Source organism: Temnothorax nylanderi, unplaced genomic scaffold (assembly GCF_030848795.1).
Source record: "Temnothorax nylanderi isolate EJ_2023f unplaced genomic scaffold, tnyl_v1.0 TNYL_tig0006_pilon, whole genome shotgun sequence".
Lineage (NCBI taxonomy): Eukaryota > Metazoa > Arthropoda > Insecta > Hymenoptera > Formicidae > Temnothorax > Temnothorax nylanderi.
In genome coordinates this window covers 1278134-1291217 of record NW_027249068.1, presented here as the reverse complement: position 1 = coordinate 1291217, position 13084 = coordinate 1278134, and positions in this window count along the sequence as shown.

Below are 13084 nucleotides of genomic sequence, written 5' to 3'. Positions count from 1 at the left end.
GCGGCGGGGGGACACGCGACGGACCGTATGAGCGAGCGAACGGTATAAATGTCCCGCGGCGCGGCGGGGGGACACGCGACGGACCGTATGAGCGAGCGAACGGTATAAATGTCCCGCGGCGCGGCGGGGGGACACGCGACGGACCGTATGAGCGAGCGAACGGTATAAATGTCCCGCGGCGCGGCGGGGGGACACGCGACGGACCGTATGAGCGAGCGAACGGTATAAATGTCCCGCGGCGCGGCGGGGGGACACGCGACGGACCGTATGAGCGAGCGAACGGTATAAATGTCCCGCGGCGCGGCGGGGGGACACGCGACGGACCGTATGAGCGAGCGAACGGTATAAATGTCCCGCGGCGCGGCGGGGGGACACGCGACGGACCGTATGAGCGAGCGAACGGTATAAATGTCCCGCGGCGCGGCGGGGGGACACGCGACGGACCGTATGAGCGAGCGAACGGTATAAATGTCCCGCGGCGCGGCGGGGGGACACGCGACGGACCGTATGAGCGAGCGAACGGTATAAATGTCCCGCGGCGCGGCGGGGGGACACGCGACGGACCGTATGAGCGAGCGAACGGTATAAATGTCCCGCGGCGCGGCGGGGGGACACGCGACGGACCGTATGAGCGAGCGAACGGTATAAATGTCCCGCGGCGCGGCGGGGGGACACGCGACGGACCGTATGAGCGAGCGAACGGTATAAATGTCCCGCGGCGCGGCGGGGGGACACGCGACGGACCGTATGAGCGAGCGAACGGTATAAATGTCCCGCGGCGCGGCGGGGGGACACGCGACGGACCGTATGAGCGAGCGAACGGTATAAATGTCCCGCGGCGCGGCGGGGGGACACGCGACGGACCGTATGAGCGAGCGAACGGTATAAATGTCCCGCGGCGCGGCGGGGGGACACGCGACGGACCGTATGAGCGAGCGAACGGTATAAATGTCCCGCGGCGCGGCGGGGGGACACGCGACGGACCGTATGAGCGAGCGAACGGTATAAATGTCCCGCGGCGCGGCGGGGGGACACGCGACGGACCGTATGAGCGAGCGAACGGTATAAATGTCCCGCGGCGCGGCGGGGGGACACGCGACGGACCGTATGAGCGAGCGAACGGTATAAATGTCCCGCGGCGCGGCGGGGGGACACGCGACGGACCGTATGAGCGAGCGAACGGTATAAATGTCCCGCGGCGCGGCGGGGGGACACGCGACGGACCGTATGAGCGAGCGAACGGTATAAATGTCCCGCGGCGCGGCGGGGGGACACGCGACGGACCGTATGAGCGAGCGAACGGTATAAATGTCCCGCGGCGCGGCGGGGGGACACGCGACGGACCGTATGAGCGAGCGAACGTATAAATGTCCCGCGGCGCGGCGGGGGGACACGCGACGGACCGTATGAGCGAGCGAACGGTATAAATGTCCCGCGGCGCGGCGGGGGGACACGCGACGGACCGTATGAGCGAGCGAACGGTATAAATGTCCCGCGGCGCGGCGGGGGGACACGCGACGGACCGTATGAGCGAGCGAACGGTATAAATGTCCCGCGGCGCGGCGGGGGGACACGCGACGGACCGTATGAGCGAGCGAACGGTATAAATGTCCCGCGGCGCGGCGGGGGGACACGCGACGGACCGTATGAGCGAGCGAACGGTATAAATGTCCCGCGGCGCGGCGGGGGGACACGCGACGGACCGTATGAGCGAGCGAACGGTATAAATGTCCCGCGGCGCGGCGGGGGGACACGCGACGGACCGTATGAGCGAGCGAACGGTATAAATGTCCCGCGGCGCGGCGGGGGGACACGCGACGGACCGTATGAGCGAGCGAACGGTATAAATGTCCCGCGGCGCGGCGGGGGGACACGCGACGGACCGTATGAGCGAGCGAACGGTATAAATGTCCCGCGGCGCGGCGGGGGGACACGCGACGGACCGTATGAGCGAGCGAACGGTATAAATGTCCCGCGGCGCGGCGGGGGGACACGCGACGGACCGTATGAGCGAGCGAACGGTATAAATGTCCCGCGGCGCGGCGGGGGGACACGCGACGGACCGTATGAGCGAGCGAACGGTATAAATGTCCCGCGGCGCGGCGGGGGGACACGCGACGGACCGTATGAGCGAGCGAACGGTATAAATGTCCCGCGGCGCGGCGGGGGGACACGCGACGGACCGTATGAGCGAGCGAACGGTATAAATGTCCCGCGGCGCGGCGGGGGGACACGCGACGGACCGTATGAGCGAGCGAACGGTATAAATGTCCCGCGGCGCGGCGGGGGGACACGCGACGGACCGTATGAGCGAGCGAACGGTATAAATGTCCCGCGGCGCGGCGGGGGGACACGCGACGGACCGTATGAGCGAGCGAACGGTATAAATGTCCCGCGGCGCGGCGGGGGGACACGCGACGGACCGTATGAGCGAGCGAACGGTATAAATGTCCCGCGGCGCGGCGGGGGGACACGCGACGGACCGTATGAGCGAGCGAACGGTATAAATGTCCCGCGGCGCGGCGGGGGGACACGCGACGGACCGTATGAGCGAGCGAACGGTATAAATGTCCCGCGGCGCGGCGGGGGGACACGCGACGGACCGTATGAGCGAGCGAACGGTATAAATGTCCCGCGGCGCGGCGGGGGGACACGCGACGGACCGTATGAGCGAGCGAACGGTATAAATGTCCCGCGGCGCGGCGGGGGGACACGCGACGGACCGTATGAGCGAGCGAACGGTATAAATGTCCCGCGGCGCGGCGGGGGGACACGCGACGGACCGTATGAGCGAGCGAACGGTATAAATGTCCCGCGGCGCGGCGGGGGGACACGCGACGGACCGTATGAGCGAGCGAACGGTATAAATGTCCCGCGGCGCGGCGGGGGGACACGCGACGGACCGTATGAGCGAGCGAACGGTATAAATGTCCCGCGGCGCGGCGGGGGGACACGCGACGGACCGTATGAGCGAGCGAACGGTATAAATGTCCCGCGGCGCGGCGGGGGGACACGCGACGGACCGTATGAGCGAGCGAACGGTATAAATGTCCCGCGGCGCGGCGGGGGGACACGCGACGGACCGTATGAGCGAGCGAACGGTATAAATGTCCCGCGGCGCGGCGGGGGGACACGCGACGGACCGTATGAGCGAGCGAACGGTATAAATGTCCCGCGGCGCGGCGGGGGGACACGCGACGGACCGTATGAGCGAGCGAACGGTATAAATGTCCCGCGGCGCGGCGGGGGGACACGCGACGGACCGTATGAGCGAGCGAACGGTATAAATGTCCCGCGGCGCGGCGGGGGGACACGCGACGGACCGTATGAGCGAGCGAACGGTATAAATGTCCCGCGGCGCGGCGGGGGGACACGCGACGGACCGTATGAGCGAGCGAACGGTATAAATGTCCCGCGGCGCGGCGGGGGGACACGCGACGGACCGTATGAGCGAGCGAACGGTATAAATGTCCCGCGGCGCGGCGGGGGGACACGCGACGGACCGTATGAGCGAGCGAACGGTATAAATGTCCCGCGGCGCGGCGGGGGGACACGCGACGGACCGTATGAGCGAGCGAACGGTATAAATGTCCCGCGGCGCGGCGGGGGGACACGCGACGGACCGTATGAGCGAGCGAACGGTATAAATGTCCCGCGGCGCGGCGGGGGGACACGCGACGGACCGTATGAGCGAGCGAACGGTATAAATGTCCCGCGGCGCGGCGGGGGGACACGCGACGGACCGTATGAGCGAGCGAACGGTATAAATGTCCCGCGGCGCGGCGGGGGGACACGCGACGGACCGTATGAGCGAGCGAACGGTATAAATGTCCCGCGGCGCGGCGGGGGGACACGCGACGGACCGTATGAGCGAGCGAACGGTATAAATGTCCCGCGGCGCGGCGGGGGGACACGCGACGGACCGTATGAGCGAGCGAACGGTATAAATGTCCCGCGGCGCGGCGGGGGGACACGCGACGGACCGTATGAGCGAGCGAACGGTATAAATGTCCCGCGGCGCGGCGGGGGGACACGCGACGGACCGTATGAGCGAGCGAACGGTATAAATGTCCCGCGGCGCGGCGGGGGGACACGCGACGGACCGTATGAGCGAGCGAACGGTATAAATGTCCCGCGGCGCGGCGGGGGGACACGCGACGGACCGTATGAGCGAGCGAACGGTATAAATGTCCCGCGGCGCGGCGGGGGGACACGCGACGGACCGTATGAGCGAGCGAACGGTATAAATGTCCCGCGGCGCGGCGGGGGGACACGCGACGGACCGTATGAGCGAGCGAACGGTATAAATGTCCCGCGGCGCGGCGGGGGGACACGCGACGGACCGTATGAGCGAGCGAACGGTATAAATGTCCCGCGGCGCGGCGGGGGGACACGCGACGGACCGTATGAGCGAGCGAACGGTATAAATGTCCCGCGGCGCGGCGGGGGGACACGCGACGGACCGTATGAGCGAGCGAACGGTATAAATGTCCCGCGGCGCGGCGGGGGGACACGCGACGGACCGTATGAGCGAGCGAACGGTATAAATGTCCCGCGGCGCGGCGGGGGGACACGCGACGGACCGTATGAGCGAGCGAACGGTATAAATGTCCCGCGGCGCGGCGGGGGGACACGCGACGGACCGTATGAGCGAGCGAACGGTATAAATGTCCCGCGGCGCGGCGGGGGGACACGCGACGGACCGTATGAGCGAGCGAACGGTATAAATGTCCCGCGGCGCGGCGGGGGGACACGCGACGGACCGTATGAGCGACCGAACGGTATAAATGTCCCGCGGCGCGGCGGGGGGACACGCGACGGACCGTATGAGCGACCGAACGGTATAAATGTCCCGCGGCGCGGCGGGGGGACACGCGACGGACCGTATGAGCGAGCGAACGGTATAAATGTCCCGCGGCGCGGCGGGGGGACACGCGACGGACCGTATGAGCGAGCGAACGGTATAAATGTCCCGCGGCGCGGCGGGGGGACACGCGACGGACCGTATGAGCGAGCGAACGGTATAAATGTCCCGCGGCGCGGCGGGGGGACACGCGACGGACCGTATGAGCGAGCGAACGGTATAAATGTCCCGCGGCGCGGCGGGGGGACACGCGACGGACCGTATGAGCGAGCGAACGGTATAAATGTCCCGCGGCGCGGCGGGGGGACACGCGACGGACCGTATGAGCGAGCGAACGGTATAAATGTCCCGCGGCGCGGCGGGGGGGACACGCGACGGACCGTATGAGCGAGCGAACGGTATAAATGTCCCGCGGCGCGGCGGGGGGACACGCGACGGACCGTATGAGCGAGCGAACGGTATAAATGTCCCGCGGCGCGGCGGGGGGACACGCGACGGACCGTATGAGCGAGCGAACGGTATAAATGTCCCGCGGCGCGGCGGGGGGACACGCGACGGACCGTATGAGCGAGCGAACGGTATAAATGTCCCGCGGCGCGGCGGGGGGACACGCGACGGACCGTATGAGCGAGCGAACGGTATAAATGTCCCGCGGCGCGGCGGGGGGACACGCGACGGACCGTATGAGCGAGCGAACGGTATAAATGTCCCGCGGCGCGGCGGGGGGACACGCGACGGACCGTATGAGCGAGCGAACGGTATAAATGTCCCGCGGCGCGGCGGGGGGACACGCGACGGACCGTATGAGCGAGCCGAACGGTATAAATGTCCCGCGGCGCGGCGGGGGGACACGCGACGGACCGTATGAGCGAGCCGAACGGTATAAATGTCCCGCGGCGCGGCGGGGGGACACGCGACGGACCGTATGAGCGAGCGAACGGTATAAATGTCCCGCGGCGCGGCGGGGGGACACGCGACGGACCGTATGAGCGAGCCGAACGGTATAAATGTCCCGCGGCGCGGCGGGGGGACACGCGACGGACCGTATGAGCGAGCCGAACGGTATAAATGTCCCGCGGCGCGGCGGGGGGACACGCGACGGACCGTATGAGCGAGCGAACGGTATAAATGTCCCGCGGCGCGGCGGGGGGACACGCGACGGACCGTATGAGCGAGCGAACGGTATAAATGTCCCGCGGCGCGGCGGGGGGACACGCGACGGACCGTATGAGCGAAGCGTAATGTCTCGCGGCAGACAACGCGACGGGAGCGCCGGACCCCATTGTACCCTCACTCCCAGCGAACTGGGAGGAGGGTACGGTGTGCTCGTAGACCCTGTACCTCCCCACCGGGCCCTCCCTTCGGTAAAGCCGAAGGTACTGCCCCAGTGGATCGTTGATACAGGGAGCCCTCTCACCACGGCAAGGTGGCACACCACGAGAGGGACATTTTTTACACGCTTAACTTTATCCGTTGTCCTACCTACCCGTATTACAATTTAGTATTTGTTAATCCATACCTCAAAGTGATCACTTGAGATTTGGGAAACGTAGAATTGAGAGTTTTAACGTGCGCGATTGGAATTTAATTGGGGATGGGGATTTTCCAATCTCGCACATATGCGAGAAAATATAAAGAAAATAGTCCTACTTTGGGCAAATAAACAGATCAAATTATTTTGTATGTTAACTACTTTACAAACCTTCAATTCTGGTCATTACCTATTCGTAGACTACTTAAAAATTTGAAGATAACATTTTAAAATGTTGTCTTCGCAAATTTTTATCTAACCTATGAACCAGATAATGAATAGTTTAATTTATATAATGACAACGATATGCTCATGAAACGCATAAATCATGGCAACATTTAATAATAGTAATAATTTAATTGGCCGTTCCTGATTTTTGTCATTATATCGAAGAAATTGGACCCCACATGTGACGTCGTTGATGGAAATTTCTGAATTAATTTCTTGCTTCGTATTTATGATGTAATTTTGATATATTACTTAAGAAATAGTATTCGTATTACACAAATATCGAGATTAAAATAACACACAGTTTTATATGTTTATTATTTCGTTATTATTTGTGAATCTTAGCTTTCAAGCATAGATTAATCGTCTTTTAAAATGTTGTTTTCGACAATATTTAATTAGCCTACGAGAAGCTAATGAACGCTTTAATTTATATAATAAAAATGGTATACCCAGAAAATGCATGAATTTTGTTGAAAATTATCTAAAAGTAATAGTTAAACTGGCCGGTCCTGCTTTTTGTCATTACGTCGAAGGAGTCGGACTCTGTATGTATATAACGTTACGTCATGAAAATTTTTTTGCTTTTTTATTTATGCTGTACGTTTGCATATACTTTTAGATATTGTATTTGTATTATACACAGATTAAATTTAAAGTAACACAATGTACTTACTTTATTATATTTATAAATCCTAGCTTCCAAGCGTAGACAATCTTTTAAAACGCTTTCTTTGTTAATATTTATAAACAAATGTTATAAATATTTATAAATATTAGCAAAGAAAACGTTTTAAAAGATTGTCTTATACGATTGATGATGATAATCGTAAATTGGAAGCTAGGACTATTAATAAAATAAATTGTGTACACAAACAATGTGTTACTTTAACTTCAATCTGTGAATAATACAAATATTTAATACATAAAAGTATATGCAAACGTAGAGCATATATAAAGAAGAAAAAAGTTTTCATCAGCAAAGTAAAGTCACATTTGTGTTTGACTCCTTCAATGTAACGACAAAAAGCTGGACCTGCCAGGTAAACTATTATACATTTCAATTTATTTTTAACAAAATTTTTGCTTTTTCTGGGCATACCAATTGTATTATATAAATTAATGCGTTTAACAGTTCCTCATAGACTAATTAAATATTACTGAAGACATAACGTTATACACAATCATCTATGCTTAGGAGCTAGGATTCATATATATAATGAAATAGTGAACATATAAAATTGTATTATTTTAATCTCAATATTTGTGTAATACGAATACTATTTCTAAAATAATATGTCAGAAATACATCATAAATACGAAACAAGAAATTAATTCAGAAATTTCCATCAATAACGTAACGTCACATACGGGGTAGGTGAAATCTCGGTCAAATTTAATAAAAGCAATAATTAAATTGGCCGGTCCCGATTTTTGTCATTACATTGAAGAAATTGGACCCCGTATTTGACGTTACGTTATTGATGGAAAATTCTGAATTAATTTCTTGTTTCGTATTTAGATGTATTTCTGACATATATTTTTAGACATAGTATTTGAAGTCATTAGATATGGAGATTAAAATAACACAATGCTCATATATTTATTGTTTTAATATATTTATGAATCCTTGCTTCCAAGCATAGATAATCATTTGAAACGTTGTCTTCGATAATATTTAATTAGCCTACGAAGAGCTGATAAATGCTTTAATTTACGTAATAAAAATGATATGCCAATGAAACTTATAAATTTTATTAAAAATTATCTAAACATAATAGTTTAATCTGCCGGATCTGTTTTTTGTCGTTACATCAAAGAAATCGGACCCCATATTTGACATTATGTGATTGATAAAAACGTTTTGCTTCTTTTACATATGCTATATACCTTTGCAGAAGCTAGGATTCACAAATATATGTTTGTGAATCCTAGCTTCTGCAAAGGTATAGCATATATAAAAAAGCAAAGCATTTTTATCAATCACGTAACGTCAAATATGGGGTCCGATTTCTTCGATGTAACGACAAAAAGCAGAACCGGCAGATTACACTATTATTTTTAAATGATTTTTAACAAAATTTATAAGTTTTATTGGCATATTATTTTTATTGTGTAAATTAAAGCATTTATCAGCTCCTTTTAGGCTAATTAAATAATATCGAAGACAACGTTTCAAATGATTATCTATGCTTGGAAGCAAGGATTCATAAATATATTAAAACAATGTATATATGAGCATTGTGTTATTTTAATCTCCATATCTAATAACTATAAATACTATGTTTAAAAATATATGTCAGAATACATCATACATATAGAAGCAAGAAATTAATTCAGAAATTTTCATCAACGACGTAACGTCACATATAGGGTCCAATTTCTTCGATGTAATGACAAAAATCAGGACCGGCCAATTAAACTATTACTATTATTAAATCTTACCAAGATTTATGAGTTTCGTGAACATATCGTTCTCATTATATAAAGAGTTTATTATCTGTTCGTAGGCTTGTTAATATGAAGAAAAGATTTTAAAACCTTGCACGAAAAATGTTGACTCTGCAAAATTTTTAACTAGCCTACGAACAGATGATAAACGCTCCAATTTTGACAATGAGAGCGACATGTTCATGAGACGTACCTAAAGAATTCGAATGCTATGATTGGTTGGCACCGGCAATAGGCACAGAATTTTCAACGTGACGGAAACTCTGTGTCTCTATTGCCTGTGTCACTGTTTATTCTGCATTTATACATGATTTCTGATTTCTATTCCCTGTTCCTATTGCCTGTTGCCTGGCATTGTGCAAGGGGCTTTATAGGTACGTCTCATGAACATGTCGCTCTCATTGTCAAAATTGGAGCATTTATCATCTGTTCGTAGGCTATTTAAAAATTTTGCAGAGTCAACATTTTTCGTGCAAATTTTTAAAATCTTTTCTTCACATTTTTAACAAGCCTAGATCTTCTCTCCTTTGACCAGTTTGACCATACCATTTCATGGCCAAATCCATTCTGGCAAAGCCAGAAACAAGAAGGAATACACCTTCCGTTGCCGCCTAATCATAGACGGCAGATGAGCGTAATGATTTTACGCTTTTTCCCACGATGCGCGAAACACGACCGCGTCGCGAGAAGGGCCATTTGTAACAAAATTAAATTAAGTAATTTTAAAATTACTAGCGTTCAAAATCTACTTATTATCGTATAAACCATAATTTACGCAAGTGATCATTTTCTCGATTAAAAACACAAATGATTTTAATTAGTTATAGAAGCTCTGTTAATTTGGAAAAAAAAACCTTTTAATCAACCGCGTATATAATCATTTTACGAATAATAGAAACTTTAATTTAAATCTGATATAAGCATGCAGGACTTAAATAAAAATGCAAAATGGTAATAAATAACAATATTGACTAACGCAAACTGAAAAAATCTAAGGCCCATTTTTTTCGATATCGTTTCGCATATCGAGTCTCACCTCAAAAGGGTGAGAAATAAAGAATTAATGACGTGAGATCCGAAAGAGATAATCAAGTTTCTGCACAATATTGAGCTAATGTGAATACTTCATGCACTCGAGCAAACAATTTGAATTTTGATAGCTACATCTTATTACGATAATTATACTACTACTTAAAAATCAAGTATTTATATTAACGCGAAATTAAGTAATCAAGTTTAAAAGAATTGTTACAAAAAATTTTCTGTTTCGCAAAACATCATTTATTAGATCTCACGTCATATCGCTTTTTAACTAGTATGAAAACCAGTTATCAATACATATGAATAGATCGTGAAAGCTTAGGCTAAAATTGGTGCGTTATAGGAACAGATAATTTTAAATGATGATCGTGAACACACACAATTTTGTTAAATAGATTACGTAAAAAATATATTAAATAGATTGTATATACATAACAATAAATGATTTAAATAATGCAAGGTACTTTTTATATTCAATCGTGATATATGCAGGCTAAAAGCATCTCTAAGCGTATATATTGCAATCTTGCACCAATTTATGTAACACTTAATCCTGAAAAATATTTGGGATGGAATTTACAATGACAAAATGTACGATAAATCAATTTATGTGATTTATCCAGGATTAAATGTTAAATCCTAATCTGACCCAGTCATTCCATTTTAAGACAACGAATCTATGAAACGTAATATATGTAATAATTTATTGTGATAACTTGACTCTGCAATATATTTGACGTAATTGTCATAAATTCGTTACCTTAATCATAAAATTTTAATCATCACTCACCGACCGATGCGCAACAGCGGAATTATTCTGCAACGTCGCTACGATGATTCTGTAACAAACAAATGTAGAATCCGAATTAAAGCAGGGTACAAGAGAGAGAGAGAGAGAGAGAGAGAGAGAGAGAGAGAGAGAGAGAGAGAGAGAGAGAGAGAGAGAGAGAGAGAGAGAGAGACAGTCAATATTTCAAAAAATGATTACTATATAAACACTAAATTTTATATTATTGTTTATTAAGCAAATTTAATGAAATAATCTTGTAATTTCTTAAGAATACTCTATCCATTGAACATAAGCTTCTATAGAATTTCTAAAATAATACTCTTTTTCTGTAACTTTATTTTCTGAATAACTATCCGGTTAAAAAGTAAATGACCCATTCGTGTAAGATATGATATATGTATATGTATAAATAAATTATATTTACCGCATGTTGCTCCGCCGGCGCCTGATGCCTCTCCTAGGCCTCCACCTCCTCTCAGGCTGCTCGAGATGTCCCTCGTGTTCCCTCGATGCAAAGCTGATGCTCTTTCCCGCGTGGATATTTTCTGTAACATAAAAATAATCGAATCGATTAAATAATTGTCACGCGCATTGAACATCTTATTCGTTATTCAATTTAATTTTTTTTTAATTACTACTTTGAAAAATTTCTTTACGTTAAAATCAACTTTAATGGAACTTTTCAAATTATTTCTCTTGTTACTAATTTAACTTCCGAATCATGGTTTAATATAGCAACTGAAGGATAAACGAAAAGAGGGATTCTTATAATATCTTTAGAAAAAATAAAAAGTAACACTTACCAGAAGTGTTGGTACGCCGTCGCCCGATGCCTCCCAGGCCGCCGCCTCCTCTCAGGTCCCTCCATTTCTCACTAGCACAACCGTACGTTCGACGCAACACTCGCGAAAGAGAGGCTAATTACGATCGCGCGTGCTAATTACCGAAGTAACACGCGACACTTTACGCACTCCCGGAGTTAATCGACGCGGGCTTTACTATCACAACGGAGCGAGAGAGACGTACACGATCGCGCGGGAAGAGAGACACGATCCGCTCGACATCGGCGACGTTACACGAAGTGGCACGAACGTTACGGCGGGAAAGACTCGGAGAATCGCGGCGCCAACTTCACGCGCCACCCGTTTCGTCTCCCGAGAAAAAGGATTGACGCGGGCGTCGCGGGAGAGACGATCTCGTCCGAACATTCTTTCACTGTATATCACACACGAAAACTCGAATACAACTACACGTACGAGGAGATACGTACGAATTAAGATTCGAGTCAGACACCCGCGGCACCGCGGCGCTCGAAAGTACGGCGTCGTGTCGCGCGCGACAGATATACCGGCCGGCTATTTCCTCGCGAAATACGCACTTCACTTTTCGGCGAGCCGCTGACGCACGAGTGCCACAATTGTCTACACCACACGATTGTCAAATCTGACGGTATCGAGTTCACTACAAGTTGTACGCACTGTATCAGTCACCGTGAAACATCGTCGTGACGAGCGCCGGCGCGAGCTCGATCCGCTGCGTGCCCGCGACGTTCCGCCAATGAACCATCATGGCGCCGTATTTCAGTACTGCGCGGTACTACGCGAGTCAGAGCAGCGACGCGATTTGAACTTCGATATCACTCGCGCGACGTATGACACGTATCTCGATTGAATAAATCGCATAAGTCCACACGGAAACTACACGTACGCTTTAACAAGCAATCGACACTTTCAGTTCTTCCTTCAATTCACGTCGTCGTAGAAGCAGCGATCGTGAGAGAAAGACGGCCGGCGCGGCCGGCGCGGCGTGGCGATCCGCGGGCCGTTTCTTGTAATCACGAGCGAAATATCTTCTCCGGGAAAACTCGCGCAATGTATCTCGAATAAACGCGTAAATCACACTATAACAAGCGATCGACACTTTCACAGTTCTTCCTTGTTGAATTCACGTCGTCGTAGGAGCAGCGATCGTGAGAGAAAGACGGCCGGCGCGGCCGGCGTGGCGATCCGCGGGCCGTTTCTTGTAATCTCGAGCGAAATATCTTCTCCGGGAAAACTCGCGCAATGTATCTTGAATAAACGCGTTAATCCACACGGAAAGTACACGCGTTGACGAGCAATCGACACCTCCGCGGCTCTTCCTTTCTCAATTCACGTTGAAGGAGCAGCGATATATCGCG